This window comes from Orcinus orca, chromosome 12, assembly GCF_937001465.1.
Source record: "Orcinus orca chromosome 12, mOrcOrc1.1, whole genome shotgun sequence".
Lineage (NCBI taxonomy): Eukaryota > Metazoa > Chordata > Mammalia > Artiodactyla > Delphinidae > Orcinus > Orcinus orca.
Window position 1 is genome coordinate 40,696,830 of NC_064570.1, and position 22,791 is coordinate 40,719,620.

Sequence of the window (22,791 nt, forward strand, 5' to 3'; positions counted from 1 at the left end):
TTTGAAATCATGAGACAATTTAGTCTCTACCTGAAGTTTAGTTTTTATTTTTTTTAAATGCTCTTAACTTTTATTCTAATAGCAGAGTAGATACTTATGGAAGATTTCACAATATTTGAAATTACGTTTAATCAGCCTTAGACAGTGTTTTTGTTTTTGTTTTTTTAAACCTGGAATCCAAGCCATTGAAGGACTTATTGGGTAAACTCTTTCTAACTCTGCCCACCTAAAAAGAGCTCTAAGTCCATATCATTATTTCAATAGCAGTTCTGCAATAACAGTTAATGTTGTGTTACTAACCTCTCTCACATATGTTGTCTCATTTATTCCTCACAATACGACCTCTGAAGTAAATCTCCATTTTTATACATGTAGAAACAGAGACCCAGCAGGCTCATTTCCTTCCTTCCTTCACCAGCCACTAAATGGTGTCAAGCAATAATCAGTACCAAGGCTACAAATAACAAAGAGTTTTATTTGTGGTCTTAAGAACTGCAATTCAGGAGACACAGATTCCAGTAAGACACAGATTTCAGTAAGACTGAAAGTATTCTGGGGAAGAGGAAGAGTCAGGGGCTTATAAAGGCAAAAAGTCCCAAGGTTATTAGAGTTGCCCCGTGAAAATGGTGATTGACTCTGACACAAGTCAGGAAGTATTTATCCTTAAGGAATGATGAGTTATTTGGGGGAGGGATACGATAAGTAGATAGGCTACCTTGAGTTATTTTAGGGTAAGGGTCCAATCCATACTTTGAGTTTCTGGCAGACCTTCTGGATGACTTTGTTAGGACAATCAGTGGTCAAAAGGTCAGATTCCTTCCAGGTTGAGCCATGCATAGCTCACACTTCCTCAGCAGCCTCCTGGCTCCATTTTACAGAGCTCTCTTAGAGATACTGACTCCTTTTTTATTTTCCTTCCACAATGGTAACACCTAGACCCACCCCCACGCCTCTCCTCAGCACCATCTTGCTTTGCTACTGTCACCTGAAGTCCGTAAAGAATGAGAAAAAAATGCCAAACTGTTGAACTGTGTACTGAAGGAGAGAATATAATGGTGAGTCAACATTTTGAAGGATTTTTTTTCTTCACGAGGGGTTTTCCAGTGCGGACCGGAAAACCTGCTAGACAAATTCTAAAAGAGCTGTAACACTAACATATTGAAGGATTTTAACCCTGACAAAACATTAGTTGTCATTTGAATAAAAAGAAAATCTTTACTCTTTAACTGGAAGGGAAGAGAGTGTTCTTAGCCCAGCTACTCCATATTCATTATGTATATTTGGGGGAGCTTCTATATAATCTCCCACAAAGTCTCCCTCCTATTTTAAGTTCTCTCCCTGGAGCTAGAATGCTAGAGAAAAACTGTTATGGAAAAAACAATTAAGCTTTCTCGCAGAGCAAATCCCACAAAGTAATGTATCATAAAGAAAAACTCTAACCCAATGTTCTTCCTACCTGAGAGTGTTAGGGAACCGTTGACCGAAACGGCCTGCCTTGGCCAGGCACGATGATAATAACCGTTTGCGAGCGCTGTCTCACCACAGGAGGCCCGGATTAGGAACATGGTGCTGCCACTGAAAACTAACCGATAGAATTCGGGAGGGGCCAAGAGAGGGAGGAGACGCCAGCCCAGGATATAGGCCAGCCTCCCAGAAACCCTCACCCTGGAATCCATCTTGGCCGAGAGATGCGCGCGCCACCAGGAAACTCAGACCAGATATGGGCACAAGCAAGATGATTAGCCAGAGACAACCCGGAAAGCTAAATCCATTAGCATAAAACCTGAGACTGCGAGCCCGTGGCAGAGCAGTCCTCCTGGGTTTCATAACCCGGCTGCTGTCTACACGAGCACCCCTTCCCAATAAAGTCTTTTGCTTTGTCAGTACATGTGTCTCCTTGGACAGTTCATTTCCGAGTGTTAGACAAGAGCCTACTCTCGGGCCCTAGAGGGGATCCCCCTTCCAGTAACAAAAGTACTAATTTAATTTTACAACAGAACATCTTTAGGGATCTCAAGAGCAGGATCAGGAGGGAGAAGAGGGCCCACCTAGTCGATCCTCTTACTCCCTATTGATACAGGTTTGTTTCATAATAAGAATTATTTTGCACTTTGTGGAGTCTGGTTTTAAATGTTTCAAATAACAAAGCTTAGGCCACTTAGAATGGAAGAGTCTGTTTTGCGAATACTAATTAGTTTTAGTCCTCTTTCTCCCTTCATGGGAAATGAAAGTTGGGGTAATTTTTCAGGGTAAAATGAAATGTTAGGTGTCATAAGGCAGTCACAAATGGCTGGCATTTGGTACTTTTCAAACTCAAGTATTTATAAACTGCAAATGCTTTAGCCTTCCCACTTCTTTCTCTCTTCTCTAGTCACACTGACATGGTAACCATGTTCGCCCAAAAGAGATGACATATGAAAATGTTAATTTGAGAGATTGTATTGACATCACTATGGAATAAAAATGTTTGAAAAGTTACTGATACATGGTGCCAGGCATTTTGATGCCTTTTGCCACAAAGCTGAACTGCATATTCGCAAATATATGCAATCTGTTTCAAAGGTTTATTTATTCATCTGATACCTGGTTGTTAAAGGAGAATCACAATTGAACAGTAGACTCACACTCTGATAGGCCAGGCTACTACTCCCACATTCCCACAGCAAGCTCCTGAAGTGAGAACTTTGACATTTCTATTTTGATACTGTCATGTCCGTGCAGCCTCATTGACACAATATGTCAAAATGTACATTCACTGTTTCGTATTGCCAAGTGATTCCTGTGACCCATCTCTCTGACTCTCACTCAATATTTAACCCTTCCCCTGATTATGGGGCATAGTCACCTTCTAGCTGATCCATGTGTTCATTGTTTATGTTTGTAAAAATTCTTATATTTATTTCATTCTTAGAAGAAACCAAAAGTTGCTTTAATTTTAATCTTTGAGAAGCAGTTTAGCCCCTGAAGTTTGCTTGTTGTCTATCCCCCAAACAATCATTAAAAAAAAGCATATACTTTACCAAATCGTGAGAGGACTGTTAGAGAGTTCATTGAGATTTCCTGGGCACTTTGGAATGGAGAATAAGAGAATACATTTTGGAAGTCTGCCAAAAGAAAAAATAAAAGCTGTCCATGCTCTAGATTTTCAAACAAAAAACAAAGAACCGTTATCAGGCAGGCTCATCAAATTATTAATTGAAAGTAAATGAAACAATATTATTTGCAAAATATTCAAGATTCACATGAGTTCTCAGAGATTAAGTGACTAGTTAATACCTTGCTTAGCATGATTAAGTCATCCTTTCTGAGATGAGCAAGTTCCGCAGACACAGAAGCCCGATTTTATGCAATTCGCCTATGTAGCAGGTTTGAATTTTACTTAGTCACATAACTCAGGTGTGCATGAAGAGCTGATTTCTTTACATCTTTACAGTTAAACTTTTCTTTAACTCACAGTCCCTATTTTTGCTAAATCTTGTGAAGTCATCATCTCTGTCATTTCTCTCCTCCTCCCAATTGTGTGTCCTCCTTCCATCCACCAGCCCTCTCACTCACACCTACATTCGCCTCAGTGCTCTGGAGATGCTTGCTTGCTCTCCACACACCTGTAGGGCTGTGTAGACCACTCCAGGTACAAACCAATATTATGAATGTGGACAAAAAGTGTTGCCTGCCATATCAGTAAACAAAGGATTTTGCAGCCATAAAGTCATGAGCCACTGCAAACCCCCCACCCCAGTGCACCTTGAGGGAATTAAGGATTGAGAAAACAGGATACTGGTCCTTGATAGCTAAGGTGCACATCAAAGGAATGATTTCAATGAATCCAGACTCTTGCATCTTCCCCTACATAGAAAAGCGCTAAATTCATTGACTTGAGATGTCTGTCTTTTCTTTAATTAACAGTAATCGTTTGATGTTCTGACTACCTGGTCTTTGTTGCAAAAACTCCTATGTATCCCGGCTCCTCCCTTCCCTCTTCAGAACAGTCCCTCAGAGCTGTCTGAGAAGCTGTCTCCTGGCTTAAGTCCTCAGTATGTCTGCCAAATAAAACATAACTCTCAACTTTTAGGTTGTGCTTTTTTTTTCAGTTGATGTGCAGATACAAAAATAAGAGGGAGAAAAAACAAAAGAACATGGGGTTAGGCAATCAAGTAGTAAAAAGCAAAGCAGGTGTTTGGAGAGTGGCTGAGTCAGGTTAAAGGGCAGAGACTAGAGCAATTATTCCTGAACCCTGTGGCTGAAGCCTCCAGGGCCTCCTCCAGGACCTGACCTTTTGTGCGTCCTGAGGCCAGACTGTTGGATTTTCCCTTCCATCCGTGCCCACACTACTTAACTCTCAACTGTTATTACTGGGGACAATTTGAATCTCTATTGTTTGCAACCATAAAACCAAAAAGAAAAAAGAGACACAAAACAGTTAGGATATCTACCTTGAAAGAAAAACAGCTTCTGAAAAACAGCAAGCCATTTCTTCCATGTAACCACCCAAAATTGTCCTCATAGAATAGTCTGCAAGTTCACCAAGACAAAGGTGTGCGTGTGTTGTATAGCCTACGCTACATATTAGAGAAATTTCAAATAGTTGTCCCATCCATAAAACACCTTTTACCCAAGTCAGACAAAATTCCCCTAATAATGTATCTTTTGGGGTATTTTTAAAGCCAATTTGCCATTATTCAGCCTCACTAAAGCCATCAAAGTGTTTGATAATGAAAAGAAAAAAAAAAACATGCAATTGGGCAACTAACTTTATCATATTCGTTATTTTCAGTCCATATCAATCCTGTTTTTCGGAAACACACACATACAAATCTTAATCCCTAAGATTATTCTACAATCAGGAAATAAGATAAAAATTTTAAGTCTTACAAAACGTAGGCAAAATTGCAAAACATGTTTGAAAATGTTGAAAAAACTATCAGAAAAATATATGCTTAAACTTATTAATTCCTGTTAACAAATAAAAATGAGTACAATAAAGATCTCAATAAGGGCTTCCCTGGTGGCTCAGTGGTTGAGAGTCCGCCTGCCGATGCAGGGGACACGGGGTCGTGCCCCGGTCTGGGAAGATCCCACATGCCGCGGAGCGGCTGAGCCCATGAGCCATGGCCGCTGAGCCTGCGCGTCTGGAGCCTGTGCTCCGCAATGGGAGAGGCCACAACAGTGAGAGGCCCGCGTACAGCCGCAAAAAAAAAAAAAAAAAAAAAGATCTCAATAAAATATGTCATATGCCATAGTAATTTGGATTTCATTTTAAAATTGTTAACATGTTACAACACTGCTTAGGATAAGTTCAAAGTGTTTTCATTAGTTTTTTCTATGCATTTTTGAAAATGGCATGTTACATATAACAGTAATATATATATATATATGCGCTACCAGATTTTCTTCTAGTGTATTTCCAATTAAAAAATTATATGTATGTGTATATATATATATATAACCTATCCTTTAGATACCTCAGACTAATTATGTAACTTTATTAATATTTCAGTAACATTTCTACACTCCCTTTATATATTTTAAAATATCCTACTCTTACTTACTTTTAAGGTTTTACTTGTATACCAAGTTGAGAATTAACATCCACTGGAGGATATTAACTATAAGGCTCTGTACAAATGTCATCATTATTGTTACTAAAATGTGGTTCCTGTCCCACAATTTTATTTACAATAATACAAATTAACACATTCCTTTATTATAAATATCTTAATGATTTTCAAATTGAGAGGTATTTCCAAAAGCCTCTGGACAAGAGATAAATGCATAATAGGCGTGAAAATAATTTGAATTCTTGTATCATCCTTGTTACTTGAATGTCTGGTTTAAGCATTTCTACACCTGACACATTAATTTAGCTACAATGCAGCAAAACCAGCATTGTGGTAACAGAATATTGATTGTACAGTGTTCAAAGACAAAGAACTTATGTTGTTGTACTTTTTATACATGCATGATATTGCAGCCCAATATCCATGGGTTGGATAATTTTCACAAAATGAACCCACAACCACTGTGCTCAATGGCGATTTAATTATGAAATAGTCAACCTTTTGATTAAACACTTTATCTCACATAAACCTAAAATATAAGTAACCATGCTGGGCTTGGAAGAGTTTAGTACAAAAGCACAGTGAAAATATACTTACCAAGTTCAAGTATATTATTTTCCTAATTTTTATTACTAAGATTTGTATTCTCATTGTGAACATTAGAAAGAATTTTCTCATAGAGATTCTAATCTCACAGGGATCAAGTATTAACTCCATGTAGTCCTTTTCCCAGCACACAAAAAAATTAGGAGTAATTTTATCAAGGTGCCAAAATATAATTTTAAACAGAATCCCTCCGATGGGACCATTCTTATGGATATAATGCTGATGCTCTTTTTAGAAATAAGTTAATCATGAAGAAAATAATGACGAGATGTTATTCTATTTACTTGGAAATGCAAACATAAAGCCGAACAAGGATTGTAAATAGAAACCAGAAGGTAATCTTGGCAACAAGATCAACAAGTCTTTATTAAAATGTTGCTTTGAGAGAATTAAGCAGTGAGGAATGAGGAACAGGAAATAGTACCTTTACAAATTTAAGAGTTGAAAAGGTCATTAAAATTTATTAAAACTGCCATTCTACATAAATCCCCTTTCTAGCATCCCCAACAGATGTTTATTCAACATCTACTTGAGTATCTCCAGGACAGCTGTTTTGTTAAGATGTTATATCTTACACTGAGACAAAATCTACTTGTTTCTCTTAAGCTGGTCTCCTATACCACAGGTGAGAGTCTAAAAGTGTACAATTTTTCTGATGTTTATTCTGGCAAAACAAATCACAAAACTCTAAAATGTATCTACACCTTGACCCTGTAGTTCTAGTTCTAGGGCTTTAGCCTAAGGCAATAATCAGTTATATATAAGGAATATATATATTCCATATATATATTTCATATAGACATACATGAAATTTCTCATAAGGAATTTACATATATAGAAATTAAATTGTTACTTAGAAAAGTGAATATTTGGAAACAAACTAGTGTTCAAGAATGGAGAATTATTAAACTATGATTAATCCATATAAGAGAATGCCATGCAGTCACCACAAATCATATTGTAGATAAATACAGTCACAATAGGTTTTAATGAAATAATGTATATAAAGTGCTTAGTAAAACTTTCTGACACAGAAGAAACAAACAAAAAAATTAATTTGTATATTATTATTGTTTTTAAATTTGGCAATAAATAAGCATATTCAGTATACCATTTATTTAAAAATACATATATGTATATATTTATATGTATGAACAATTATAAAAATATGCCAAAATATTAATAAAAGTTGTTTTTAAGTGGTGAGATTAGAAGAGATTATAATTTTTCTTTCCCTTCTTATTTTTCTATATTGTCAAGTTTTTTGCCTTAAGTATGCCTTCCTCTTGCAATTTAAAAACTAAATGTTATTTTAAATAGATTTATTTCACTAATACTTGATAAATACCTACTCTATGCCAAATACCAATGAACAAGGCTTACTTTTCATTACAAAACAATATTATATACAGATTATGAATGTATATATAAATATATTTATATATTTTATAAATACCAAAAAAAATAAACAAGAAGAATACAATTTCATGAAAGTAGAAGCTTCTGGAAAGGAAGAGAAGGCAGTAAGGCTGTGGAAGTTTAGAAAGAAATGTAAATTGTGTCCATAAAATTTTATTTCTTTTAAAAAGAAAGTAAAATATCTAAAACAAATGATAGGGTGATATCATTTTTCAGTTATGGGTAGTAAGTATGATCATTCTGGGTTCCTTTATTTTTAAAGATTAATAGTATAATAAAATGTAAAATTTTTAGCAATAAATAAAACAAATACTATACTACAATAAGTATTATAAAAAGAAATGAACATAAAAATTATGTGTTCTATGACTGAACAATTCCACTCCAACTTAAATGAGTCCATATGTTCACCAAAAGACACATTTAAGAAAGTTTATTGCAACTTTACTCATAATAGTTCAAAACTGGAACCAATGCATGTGTTCATTAACTGTAGAATGGATAAATAAATTTTTAACTTAAGTAAGATATTATTTAAATACCGTAACATTTACCCAACTTAAAATGTGCAATTCAGTGATTTTTGAGTAAATTTACAAAGTTGCACAACAATCACCATAGTCTAGTTTTAGAACATTTTCACTACCCCAGTAAGATTCCTCATGTTCCTTTACAGCTAATCCCTGTTCTCAACCTCAGGAGGAAGCAACCGCTAATCTAATACTTTCTTTCTCTATAGATTTGCTTAATTGTGGTAATTTTCTACCACAAAAACCTAAAGCAAATTGTGGCATATTCTTATAAAGAAAAAATATAGCTACATTCAACAACAATGATGAACTCACAGAAAAACATTAAATATAAGTCGTCACACAAACAAAACAAATAGTTTATGCTATACGGTTTCCATTTACAGAAATTCAAGAACAGCAAACACAGTTCTGTGATGACAAAGGTCAGAATAATGGTTATCATTAAGAAGGGTATTGACTTGGGATGGAAAGCAGGGAGGCTTCTGAAGTGCTGGAAATATTCTGCTCGCTGATCTGGGAGGCAGGTACATGAGTATATACAGATGTGAAAATTAAGAATCATTTCATTTAAAATTTAAAATCATTTTATTTTATGCCCTAATAAAAAATTTTAAGGAAATAAAATAATGCCACGGCCATACTAATTCTTCTTTCTTAAACCCTCGCTTATCTCATCATTTTTCCCCTCCTTTCACTTATGTTTCTAACATGTCATTGCCAAGTTCAAAGGTGGATTTTCTGAGAAATGTTACTAAAACCATTCAGTTATTTATTTAAAGGACCTGAGAAAAGACAAAGAAAATGTCATAAACTCATCTTCTCTCTTCTCCACTAGTCTACATTTCTGAAGTGATGTGTTATGATAATGGATATCTGATGAGAAGAGGAAATGAGTTTACAAGATAATAAAGCAACAGTGAAAACAGAATAACACACTCATTTCAGCTGAAAATAATACAACCAGCACCACAGCCAAATTGTTATGGTTTTCTTAAAAAAAAAAAAAAAAAGGAAGCAAAGGAGGGAGGAATAAAAGACTTGCCATCCAAAGCTTTTCGATTACTTAAATTTTTACATGCCTTCTTTTTTAAATACTCTTTTTTATATATAAATTTATTTACTTATTTTTTTTATTTTTGGCTGCATTGGGTCTGCGTGCGGGCTTTCTCTAGTTGTGGTGAGCGGGGGCTACTCTTTGTTGCGGTGCGAGGGCTTCTCACTGCAGTGGCTTCTCTTATTGTGGAGCTTGGGCTCTAGAGCGCAGGCTCAGTAGTTGTGGCGCACGGGCTTAGTTGCTCTGTGGCATGTGGGATCCTCCCGGACCAGGGCTCAAACCTGTGTCCCCTGCATTGGCAGGCGGATTCTTAACCACTGCGCCACCAGAGAAGCCCTACAGGCCTTTTTTTAACGTGTGAAATGTACCATGTAAAAAGATAACAAAATTGAAGCGTTTTTCCTTTTGAAAGCCACATTTAACATCTTAAAGTGGTAACACACATTCTACATAGATTTTAAAAGACTAGTGTTTGAATATTACTAAGTATCTGGTATTCAAAAATCAGCAGTGTAATGAGGAGTAACACCCGTGTGGTTTCTGTGCCTTGGATAGTGTGCTTCAATAGTAAGTCAATCATGGTAAATAAGCACCACAAACCCAACTCTAACTACACTGCTTAACCACAGGGCAATGACACCATCTACTGCATGACCGCATACTCTAGGGAATTCCAGCCATTTGAAACCATTTAATCAATCCCCATCACAACACCTGTGCTTGAGAGTATGCATCTCAAAGAGCAACTGTTCATTGGAGGAGACTATGGAGACCCACTGTTCAGCGACCCACCAAACTCTTCTTAGCATCACTTCGATATCATTCTTTAATAATGCAGCCATTTTCAGAAGAGACTTATGCAATCAATCAGTAGCAAACCTGAAAATAATTCTCAGGCCCTTTTATTAGAAAACCAGAGTACTGTCTCACAGTTTCAAAGCCATGTTTTTTCTCATTCTATACCTATTTTCAGATATCAAAGTATAAAATCTAGCCATCAGTGTCTACTCGACAATAATAATCTTAAGCATTTGAAAGGCTGTGACTTTATTGAGGTATTAATCAACAATCTTTCAGCTACAAGTGATTAAAAAAAAGCAGTAAAAATTCAAACTCATTTTTTAAAAAGAGGAGGAGCTACTTTATTAGATAAATAGCTAAGAGTTGAGGGTTTGGTACTGATTACAGACTTAGCTAGATCCAGGCCCCCACTCCACCACCTCATCTCTTTCTCTGCTTCTTTGCATGTTGACCTTAATTTCTTTTACAGAAGAAGCAAAGAACATGACTCTTTAATAAACTCTAACTGATATTTTCAATACAGTTTATCATCCAAAAGAAAATGTAACCCTCCCCTCCCCACCCTCCCCAAAGGCTGACATATCAGATCTTAAGAAAAACTTATCCTAGTTTTGGATCACGACTATCACTGAACAAATCACGAAGACCAAGAGGAAGGAACATGAGGTCTAATTGGCTGTTCTGGTCATAAACTCATTTCTAATGCATAGAATAGAGAGCACCCATAGGACTATATGGAGTTGAGGAGAGGATATTTCCCAAAGGAAAACTGGTGTGCTGGTACTGAAGGAAAAAGAAATGGTGAGCAAACCAAAACAACAGATGCCTACTGTTGTCATCACACTTAACTAATTCTTTCCATGTACTCAGCAGAGGTTTTCTGGAAAACAGAATGTGTATTTCTGGTTTTCTTCAGTATAGCATTGCAAACCATTACCGTAGTGAGCCTTCAAAAAACTTGAAAGTCATTTAAGAGATTTAAATGTAGGGGGAAAAAATTACCTTCATTGCTTTATAAACTTGATAATAAAAATTATAAAAATCCCCATAGGAAAAAGTTATTCCTGTATCCATCCTGAATACATTTTAGCAATTGAATTGACCTACCCACTTAAACATGGATATTTTGACTTGGCTGCACCAAAATGATAACCAAGATATGTAAAAATATCGTTATTTGTTTTTGTTTTAATGATGTGTTAAGTCAAACTGGTGCCTCTAAGCCTTAACCCATCTGCTAATTTTGCTACATCTGATGAAGCTAGGAGTCGGGTGAAGCTGAAGAATGGGCTGACAGTATCTGTTCTACAACACTGATGGTCAAAAACACCAGAAACAAAAAATCTACAAGGAAATCTAGGTAAACATTTCTATAACTATAAACTTGGGATGTCAAAATATTTCTAAAGCAAAATATCAAGACCAAAAATCATAAAATAAAGATGGATATATTCAACCACAACAGTGAACATAATCATTAACAAAATTACAAGGAAATGGAAAATTAGTAAAACTATTTGGAACATATATGATGGACAGAGGATTGATATTTTTAATATAATAAAAATTTTATTATGTTAAAATACTAAAGTATTTTAAAAATCAATAAAAGGCAAATGCTGCAATAGAAAAATGGTCAAGAAATATGTACAAGTAATTCCAAAAGAAGTAAATGAAAAAATATAGTCCATTGACATGTGAAGCAATGTTCAGATTCATTATTGATTCATTGTTACTCAATGAAATAAAAATTAAACAAATATGATTTTACTTATAATGGCAAATATTAAAGCACTTAATAAAACCCACTGCTGTTAGAAGTTGAGATTGGTATAGTCTTTCAGGAAAGCCATTTAGCATTATATATCATTTTAAATTTTAACTGTATATTCCCCTTGATCCAGCATTCTGGCTTCTGAAACTTATACCAAGGGGGAAAACTACAGAACCACGTGAAAATATCATTAGTGTGTTTATGTGTGCATTTGAGTGTATATGTTTGAATGTATGTGTGTAAAAGGATTTGGGGGTTGTAATATACATAATAACAAACAATCATAACTCCCTAAATGCCCAATAACAAGGAATTAATTAAAAAGCTGAAATTAGTCTCTAAGATGGATCCCCTAAAAATTTTAATTGATGTTGTTGATCTCTATGTGGAGAGTTAAAATGATACTTCTCTGTTTTAGATAATGTTAGGCTTTTCTTTGCCAACCTCAACTATTTTTTAAATGTGCATATAAGATCAAGATTCAGACTACAGGGGCTTCCCTGGTGGCGCAGTGGTTAAGAATCCGCCTGCCAATGCAGGGGACACAGGTTTGAGCCCTCGTCCGGGAAGACCCCACATGCCAGAGAGCAACTAGGCCCGTGCGCTACAACTACTGAGCCTGTGCTCTAGAGCCCATGAGCCACAACTACTGAAGCTCATGCGTCTAGAGACCATGCTCTGCAACAAGAGAAGCCACTGCAATGAGAAGCCTGCGCACCTCAAAGAAGAGTAGCCCCTGCTTGCTACAACTAGAGAAAGCCCGCGTACAGCAACAAAGACCCAATGCAGCCAAAAATAAAAATAAATTTATTTTTTTAAAAAAAAGATTCAGACCACTAATTTCTATGCATGTTTCTCAACCCTCCTTTGGGGCAATTATTTTTTATTAAAATTCTTAGCCAGGAGAGCACATTTCTCGCCACCAGCAGAGTTTCCTGCATGACCAAACTCCATGGACATCCAGGTCACTGCTATTCTCTAAACAAAATGTTACAAAATGGCAAGCATGCACAATTTTCCTGGCCAGAGGACAAGAGATGTTGGATTTTGCAGAATATTTTATGCAACTGAATCCATCCTAGCTGTGAAGCATATAAATTATCTTATGAGATAAAATAGTAACACCCAAGCTCTAGAAACAATAAATGAGTTTATCAATCAAATCTTTCCAGAAAAAGAGAAAATCTTCATGTGACTTATGACCAGGAAGCTCCCAACAGGCAATACTAAGGGTCTCTTGGCACATAGGGCATAGGGGCTGGGGAGGATCTAGATTACCAAGCAATATAAATGATGTGTTCTCATTTTTGTTTTTTAAGTGTACATATGTGAAATGTGTTAACAATGATCACAGCTGAGTGGTGAGATTACACTTGATTTTTATTTTCTCTTTATATAACTCATAACTTTGTTTGAATCTTTTATGGTTACAAATAACACCATTCTTTTTTAAGTTTTTTTTTTTTCATTGGAGGTGGGGGAATCACTTTACTGGTTAATTTGTAGATCTTGTTAAAATGTACCCTTGTCAAAAAAACTATAGCTAAAAGCCTTTATCATTATTTCATATATTCCTTAAGACAATTCTGATCACCTTTTTGCATCCGTTGCTTCATTCTGCTAGCCCAGAATTTCCTAAATTTCCATGACATTTGTAGTTATTACATGAATATATATTACATGAATATATATACATATATATAGAAACATATTTAATATACATATATGTGTATATATATATTTGGGAAACACTAGGATAAGCAAAATTAGGCAGGTTTCATTGCTTCAGAACTTTTCAGAATATTAAATATTAAACTTTTCAGAATTTTAAATACACTAACATAATATGTAGTATTTCCCAAATTTATTTTGCTCCAGGTTTTTTTTTAAGGAAATGTCTCACTGTATAATGCTTCAAGGAACAGAGTTAAGCAAGTACTGTGACCTATTCAGATTTTCCTAAACTCCTCACAATTCTGTTTACAAGTGGGTCCCACCTGTGGTACAGTGCCCCTCCTAGAGATACAGTTCACCTCATTTTCTCAGCCGGTCCTCATTAAACCAAGATCATCAAAGACCTTTGTTATAAAGCAAGAAATGGAACCCCTTTTTCCAGTCCTCATTTTACTCCACCTGTCTTCAACTTCTGACAAAGTGGACTTCTACATCTTTGAAGGAGTCTTCTTCCTGAGTTTTTTTCTATTGTCTTAGGCATTCTCGTTTAGTTTCCTTTGCAGCTGTTGTTGCCTTGTTAGCTTCCTTTGCCCATTTTGCTTTTTAAATGTTGATTTTTCCCTGGAGATTCTGTCTGGCAAATAAGCTTTTGAGTCGAAACACTCCCTGGGTGATCTCATTTTCACCTATCATTTTAACAAGCAGCTCTAATAAGTCCATGATCCACAGGTCATGATGTTCAGCCGAACCTCTCTTTTTAGTTTACAAAGCTGCCCTCCTTAACACCTCTCCTTGGAAGTCCTACAGGCACATCAAAGTGAATACATCCAAAACTGAAAAGGACGTTTCTTGCCCCTCACCATGTGAAATTGTTTCCTACATCAGCAAATGATGCCACTCACCCATCCAGCTTCCAGCAGCTTCACTTACCTCTCTCCCTCACATACCAAGCCCTGTTAATAATCAATTACTGTTGATTTACCTCCTTAATATCTCCCCAAAGATCTACTTCTCCCCATCCCCATGGTCATTATCTTAGTTCTCAACACCTTCATTTGCCACTTAAATTACTGGTCTCCCAATCTGCACCTAGTTCAGTGTTAACACTCAATAAAAATATGTTGAATAAATGAATAATTTTCCTTAAGTCTTGCCCTTCCGATCCACTCTCTCAATTGCGACATGGTGATCATACTAAAACTCAAATTGGATTATTTCGTCTCACCTTGAAGGGTAAATGCTGCCCCAAAGAAAAAGAAAAATTGCATTAGGCACATCAATTAATGAGTTGACTCTTACACACCTCTCTAGCCTCACCTGTCACCACTTCCCAACTCAAAGCATATCCTCCAGAAAGTCATACTGAACATATGCAGCTCCTTAAGTGATACCAGAATAATGTTTCTCCTCTTTCTTTCTTCCCCAACGTCACATGGACCTAATTCTTACTCAGCATTCAGGGTTCAAAATGGATGTCACCACCTTAGGAAACCTTCCAATTTGCCACTATTGGGGTAGATGCCCTTTTATAAGACTCCATAGTACTATATTCTTTCCCCTATTATTACATACATCACACTGATGAGTTGTTTCCTGGTGACTTGACTCTAGTATCCTCAAGGCAGGATCTATGAATTATGCATTAGGTCATGCTCAAGAATAGCTTGGGATCTGACACACAGAAGGCCACTCAAAGGTCCTCATCTGTATAATGGGGGACACTGTCCTCCCAACTTTACAGAGTTATCAGAAGTCCAAATATAGAGTTGCCAAATAAAATACAGGACAGCTGGTTAAATTTGAATTTCAGGCACACAAGGAATAATTTTTAGTATAAGTATGTCTCATGCAGTATTTGAAACATACTTACACTAAAAATGTGTTTGTTGTGTATCTGGAATTCAAATTTAACTGGATGTTCTTTTGTTGTTGTTGTTGTTAAATCTGGCAACCTTAACCAAATAAGATTACATATAGATGAAAGCTTTACAGTCTATAAAAGTTTCTATAAGAATGTAAGCAAATATAAGCTCTGTTCCTCTCAAAATCCATTACGGCTTTGAAATGAATAATGAGAGACGTTTCCACGTCAAGCTTCTGTGATTTTCATCCATAATTGACAAATCTTGCTATGTGAATTTATTTCTTCTTCCCAAATTAAACAATATTCTTCTTGAAAACAAAAGTACATTTCTTGGAGAAATGTGTATTACTAAATTAAATATTTAATTCCAGGCAACCAGATACCAGGCTGCATCCTGACCACCTAAAATGATCATTACATAGAGGAAGAGTGGGGACAAGAGAAGAGAGGGAGGGAGGAAAGAAGAGAAGGAGAGAAAAGTAAAACTGTGTTTGTATCAGGTAATTTCAAGAGAGGAAACCCTGGGGCTAACTCTTAACACTATTTCTACATTTACTACCATAAACTTAGAACCCACTGATCTACTCTTTTCCATATTGATTAACTTCAATAAATTAGTGAAACGTAAGTTTTCTAATTACCCACTTGATTTAAAACGTAAGAAGCTTAAATATAAACCAGCAAAAGCTCTGGCCTGGAGAGAACTAAGATGCCTACTTCTTCAACTAACTCTTATGTCTCACCAGTCCAGGCATTTGTTTTCTCATCTTTAAAAAAAGACAGTAGATTCAGGTGATTTCTAAATTTCCTCATAGCTCCAACACTGAAATTTTATGAACCATTCACCAATATCATCATGCTATAGGCATTAGTAGAAATGAAATGTAAAAAAATGTCTTATTTGTGTATTAATTTATCAAATGAAACCTTATCCAATGAAATTCATAACTCCTTTCTTCAGTCTGTTATAATTATACAAGTCTAGTCCACCCCATAGGCAGCAAGTAATGCTACCAAAGTTTTAGTGGTGGCAGAATCATAATGCTTGAGATTTCAACAAACTTACAGGAGATCCACATTGGCAATGTTCACATAGAAGAACATCTCTCCACCCCCTTCTCTTCCATCCTCCAGAAGGGGAGAGAAGAGAGAAGAGACTAATTTGGAACTGAGGTTGACTGTCACAAGTGCTGGAACATCAGGAACAAGAACAATTACCAGAATCACTGGACTGGAAGAGATTTAGGAAATCATCCCAGACAGGCACAAATCACCCCTGGGAAACGGATTCGCTTGCAAGTAGCAAAGTTAAAGCACAGATGTTCCTGCTCTGCATACACCAATACCACAGAGGATGCTCCCCGAAATGTAACTGGCCTCAAGTGCATGAGTGAAGTAAACATAGTTTGCTCTGCTCATCTTTCTCATGTCTTTTCTCTGGCCCTCACTAACTGAGTCCCCACAACCTCTCAGAATATTTGGGCTGATGGTAGGGACAATCTGGGGAAAGCTTCTAGGGCCCCTGAGCTGAGACCTGGGAAGGAGATGGAGTTAGTTAGTAAAGAAGGAGGCCATTTGAGGGAGATGTTTATTATTTGAGAGATTGTTCACCTCCTTTGCTTTGGATGAGCACTGCACTCTCCCTCTTACAGAGCATGGCCCTTCTCCCTAACTCTCCTGTGGGTGCTCTAACGGGGAAATGCCATCTTCTTAAATGGTCCTGCTCTTGGGGCCGTTGTGATTCGTCCAGGTGGGAAGTGATGTAAGATGGGCCAATCATCATCTTTCTTCATGATTTTCTAAATTAGAAGGAAAAGAATAGAGTCTTCAGCTCTCTGATGGTGAAGCGAGGAAAATGTCAGGCAACAAGCTGTTAAGGCCACATGTAAGATGCGGAGCTGCAGAAAAAGGAACGGAGCCAACAAGCAGACAGAAGCAGAGAGCCCAGGCGACTGGAGAGAGTCCTCACTCTATTCAAGGCCGGGTTCCACTTGTATTGCTGCCCTTCCCTGCTTTGCTCAATTTATGGGAGCCAGTAATTCCCCTCCCTTTCTTGAGTCTCTGCCAAGAACCTTGAATTGTAACATTAAAGACTGAGGGTATTTGCAAAGGCTAGGAGCAGTGGCATAACTGCTAAAATGTCTAATTAGGGCCCCCAATCTCTGCATCTCTCCAAAATACTGGTAAAATATGCCACATTATCATAATCCAAGCAGAGCATGATCTTCTCTAAGGATTGTGGCATCATTAATTTGGGAGAGGCCTTTATATGAGCAGAATAGGAAAGTCTGAATTATGGCAGGAAAACATTGATAAGTACAGTAATGTATTTGCTGTTGATTATACATACTCTCATGGATATTTGATCTGGAATTTGGAATGTGGCTATTCAACAGTTCAGGAGGGTGGGGCTTAAATTGTACTGTACAGTAGACAGAATTATGAACTACCCACGGGCCACGTGGTAGAGCTGATTTCACGGACTGTGTTCTGAGAAGAAATACGCCTGCTCACACAGGACCAGGAAATACCGCCTGATGAAGCCATCCTCTTGGAGATTCACAATGCATATTAACATGTAAGAACAGTATCAGTAAATAAATCTGCTTAATTTTGTATAACGGTTAAACAAACTTATTTGCTACAAGGAAAGATTTGTTTTATTTTTCTCACACTTAACAAACCCCAAAGCAGTTTACCCTTAATAGCAGTTTGCATGTAATACCAGTAAGAGAAGCATACAATATAGATATGTACTAATATTTTAAGGTGTTTCGCCTCCTCTCTTGTCTTAGAGACTCAATGGAAAATTAAATTATGAAAGCAATTATACACCAATAAAGATGTTTAAAAAAATTAAATTATGTGTTCCAGTACCATAAAATCACAGGTAGATTTTAAAGAGGTTCAGGTAAATTTCCTTTCTATTCAAGTACATTTTTTTCGTTGACATGCTAACGGTATTAGAGCTTACTGGTAGTGATCAGTTGGGAATTTTATCTCCAATTCTTACCAGACCCTTTAAAGCCCAGATGGGTAGATGGAATGCCTGAGCTACAGTGGTGTTAGCTTTGGCCCTGGAAGAGAAGTAGGGAACAATATGAATTATTCAGGGAAGTCGCAGGTAACTGTATTTGACAAGAGAGTAGGTGCAAAGCCAGGTAAGGCAGGTTAGGGAAGACGTGGGTCCCAGATGTGGTAGTTAAGACGAAGACAAGGGCATGGATACAAAAGATTGAGTAAATGCTGACTGGCCAGTGTAGGAGGGGGTGAAGGAGTCATTGGTTTGACGGAGTTTCTGGCTGGGCCACTGGCTGTGTGGTGGACTGAAAACCAAACAAGCAATTTCTCATTCCTGTCAGAACCAGAAATGCAGCCCCAGTAAAGAGTCAGAGAAAGGAGAAATTCTCTCCTTCTTGCTAGGCCAGCTCCTTTTTCTGATGTCCTCTCACTGTCATATGATTCTAGAACACCAAGGGCATTAAAATCAGCACAAGGCGACAGAAACAAGAGCACACAAGAAACCTGCTCATTCACAGATAAGCTTACCTACCCAAGTGCTGAGAATCATTTAGAACCACCTGAAACCAAATGAACTGTCAATACACACTGGATGATAGCTAGTAGAGATAAAAATTGTAAAGTTAGTCCTGCCTCACCTGGGCAGGATAAATACAAAGTGAAATCCACTAGAAGACACTTAAGATGCCTCAAAATGACAAGCCTTGCTTTAATGATGTGAAGGATGAAGGATTAATTTTCTTCTGAAAAAGAGTTTGTCACATAATAGCCAGTAGTACTAAAGCATTAGAAATAATTACAAATGGTACATAAACAGATTCAAACAACCACATTAAATAAGGATTTAAAAAATTCACGAGGTGCCATCCTTTACTAAACTGTATATAATTTTGCAATATTTTAATAGCTTGGCAGTACTATAATACAATCAGGGTTTCTAGAATAAATCCTTTCTGTTCCTCACTATTGAAAACATAACCCAAAACTTTTCATGAGGGCTTCCCTGGTGGCGCAGTGGTTGAGAGTCCGCCTGCCGATGCAGGGGACGCGGGTTCGTGCCCCGGTCCGGGAAGATCCCACATGCCGCAGAGCGGCTGGGCCCGTGAGCCGGGGCAGCTGAGCCTTCGCGTCCTGAGCCTGTGCTCCGCAATGGGAGAGGCCACAGCAGTGCGAGGACCATGTACCGCAAAAAAAAAAAAAAAAAAAAACTTTTCATGAAACCCACTCGACTATATTCAAAAGGAAATGCTGTATTCAACCATATCCAGAATATAATAAAATAATTCTAGGATAAACTCTAAAAATGTTTTCTTTGTTCTTTTCTAAATAAATCTCATGAATATGCCTGGCAAATAATTCTCTCTTCTTAAAAAGAAATATATCACAGTCCTTACTTATTTCATGCTATCCTCAAAACTGCTTATATACCATCATGTTTCATCTCCTCATCATTATCTTGAATTCCTAGGGAATGAATGACTGAAGTAAAAATGTATTGTTTTATTAATGCTTTCCTATGAATTAGATATATGTGTATGTATCTCTTCTTGGAATTTCAGTTGCTTTTGATCTGCCATTATTCACAGATTATCAGAATAATAAATTCTTTGTAAAATAATTTCACTTACTTTGCTAGTAATGCAGATGTAGGAATAATCTATTCTTTACCAGCTCCCAAAAAGATAAAACATATAATGGCATGAAAAAGTAATTTGGATATTTTACTGACTTTGTATTTTGGCAATGTTTCATGCCTCATTTGCCTGAAAACTCATTAGATTAGTGCAACACCATGTTTTAATGCAAGAGGTTCAGACTTATTTTTCCAAATAAGTTGAACCCTGCTTATTTTCTGTATTTTCATGCATGAGTTAATAAATTGCAAAGTTTCCCTCTTCTGTTTGCTCTGTTTTTCCTTTATATACCATTTGTTGGAGATTCTCTATTTTAAGAGAGAGGGAGGAGATGAAAAGTAAATTATCCCCTTGGGCTTGTGAAATAAAGTTTGCCTATCTACAATCTGTAATCTCAATCATTTCTTATATTTTACTGAGCCTTTAATTTGCAACAAGTATATGCACTAAAACTAGCAGATCCACGAGGAAGAAATCAGGAAACAATGATTGGAAGGGTGCCTGGTGAGGACAGCAATGGAGATCACATCCTGTCAGCAAGTGTAATCACTAAGCAGTGAGGCTTTGAAGACTAGTAAGGCAGGGGACTTCCCCCTGCCCCAGCATGGGCCCAGGAGGCCTGTGTCTTCCTTTCTCAACCCTACAGAAGGCATATGTTTTAAAAATTGAGATGTATCTTGGCCTTCCTCCTGGTCATGTAGCTTCATCTTCCTTATAATTACACTTGAACGTAACTAGAATATACTTTCTTATGGAGAAATTACTGAACAAGCATACATCAAAGTTTCATCTAAATGAGTCCTGTCATCTGGACAACGGTTTAGGAGGCATTTAGGAGGCATCTGAGAGTTATCTTAATTATGAAAGCTCTACCACGCTCTAATCATGACATATAAAAGTCAACTGCACACCTTCTTAAGTATCTGAACTACTTTCTCTTCTCCTTGTCAACTTTCCAAACTCTACAGCATCTCTCTGGTCCTCATCTGCCCCAGCTCTGGCTGGAGGTCCTGCCATCACACTCCCAGACCAGGGCTCTCAGCTTATCCATAGTAGGAAGTACTGCCTGACCCCTATTTAATCAGTAATCATATCCACCTCTCTTAGTCCTCTTCACATTACCTGCCTTTTTATGTAGTGTGGTTTTAGCTCCCCAATAAGATGGCATGTGCCTGTGAGATCTCTGTCGTCTTTGTACACTGATGAGTGCCCTAAAAAGAGTGCATGCTCAATAAAGTGTTGTGAATTTGTTAATTCTTCTCATTTTACAGAAACCATTTAGATAAAAATAGAACATGAAGCTTTGTACTTTTCCTCCCAACTCTATCTTCAACTCACATCTATCATCTACACCCATATTGTTTTTCCAAATGAGATTTTTTTCCCATGGACATTTCAAGAACCTACCCAATTTCACCACAGCACTAAAAACTGATGTTTGACTGCTGTAAGTTTACTAGTCCCCAAGAAAAACTTAGAAAAGCCCTCTCCATTCAGGTCACAAGTATTTTCTTTCTTTCCCCAGGGGGTTGTCTTCACTAAACTTGTGAAAATCTCCAGTCCTTCTTATGGGATTTTGGTCATTCTTGGTTATCCACTGTCCCTCTCTAGTTATGCTACAAGTTGGAAAACTACTAACATATGGTAAAATAAGATATTACTCAAAGTGTATCATCCATTTAATGCTATGATGCCCAGCCTGCTGTGGTCAAGTACAGCCACAAGAGGGGACGCAGGAGAGGCACAAGAAAACAAAGTTTATTACACTCACAGGTCCTAGAGAGGGGGGTCACTACATGTCACACAGGGTCACAGGGGTACCACCAAGTTTTGGTCAGGTGGCAGAAGATAGAAACAAGTGGAGTGCTTAGGCCACGGCCTTTATGGGTGTTTCTGCAGGAGGTGCAAGGCAGGCCAGGGTGAACAGCTTTGGTTTGGCTGGTTTGAATGATTTCAGTGGGCTCTAAGCCATAGGTGTGGTCTCTAGGTCCTAGTGTCTGGCCCTGGGATGATTAAGGCAAAAGAATAGTGCTTCCTGGGTGTATGGGCCAGATAGAGGAGGTATGGCTCTAGACTGGTCCATTGCATATCAAAGGCATTCTCAGATGAGTTCTTTGCTATCTCGAAGAACTGGCTAGCCCCAGGAGGGGCACTCTCTCCCCAGCCAGAAAGATTTTTTTAAGATGTCAAAAACTCATAATATACAGAATGTAAAAACTATATACGGTACATTCAGGAGCATTGAGATGGGCAGCAGTGCTGCCTAGTGCAGAAGTAACTGGACTCTGAATTCACATGGCCTAACTTAAATGGCAGTGTCCTGTCTGTGGGGTGCTGGGCAAGTTACTTAGTCTCTCTGTAAATCATCCTCATCTGTAAAATGAAGCAAAACCTGTAGAGTTGTCTTGGGAATTAAATGAGATGATGTATACAAAACACAGCCTAACACCTGTACCAAGGAGACAATAAATTTTTTAAATAAACTAAGTGTTTGGAAGGGGAATGGGAATTGATCCAAAAGTTTAAAGGAGGCGTTGAGCCAGGAAGCAGAGGTAGAAAGCAGTCTCATACCAAAGAATGATATGGGATCAGGCATGGAGCCACGGGTCAAGTTTTCCCAAAGAATTACTTTTTGTCTCAAATAAGTTTAGCCCCAAAAAAGTAACTTTTATTACTTAGCTCTTTACAGTTTTTTTTTAAAGTGTTTTTATATGCCTACCTACACACGGTACGATGGCAGAAAGACTTTACTATTTCTCCTTTCTGGATAAGGAAATTAAATCTCAGCAAAGTTAGCCTGAATTGTCCCTGTCACTAATTCGCTAGTGACCCTCTGAAACCAGAGTTGTCTGA

The 22,791-nt window shown here is 37.3% G+C and overlaps 1 non-coding gene across 1 annotated transcript; it reads right to left on the reverse strand.

The window, feature by feature from the left end:
* Positions 1–1,091: 1,091 nt before the first annotated feature.
* LOC117197204 (U7 small nuclear RNA) lies at positions 1,092–1,153 on the reverse strand. Its single transcript, XR_004477743.1, has one exon. It is a non-coding gene; the product is annotated as a U7 small nuclear RNA (small nuclear RNA).
* Positions 1,154–22,791: the final 21,638 nt, after the last annotated feature.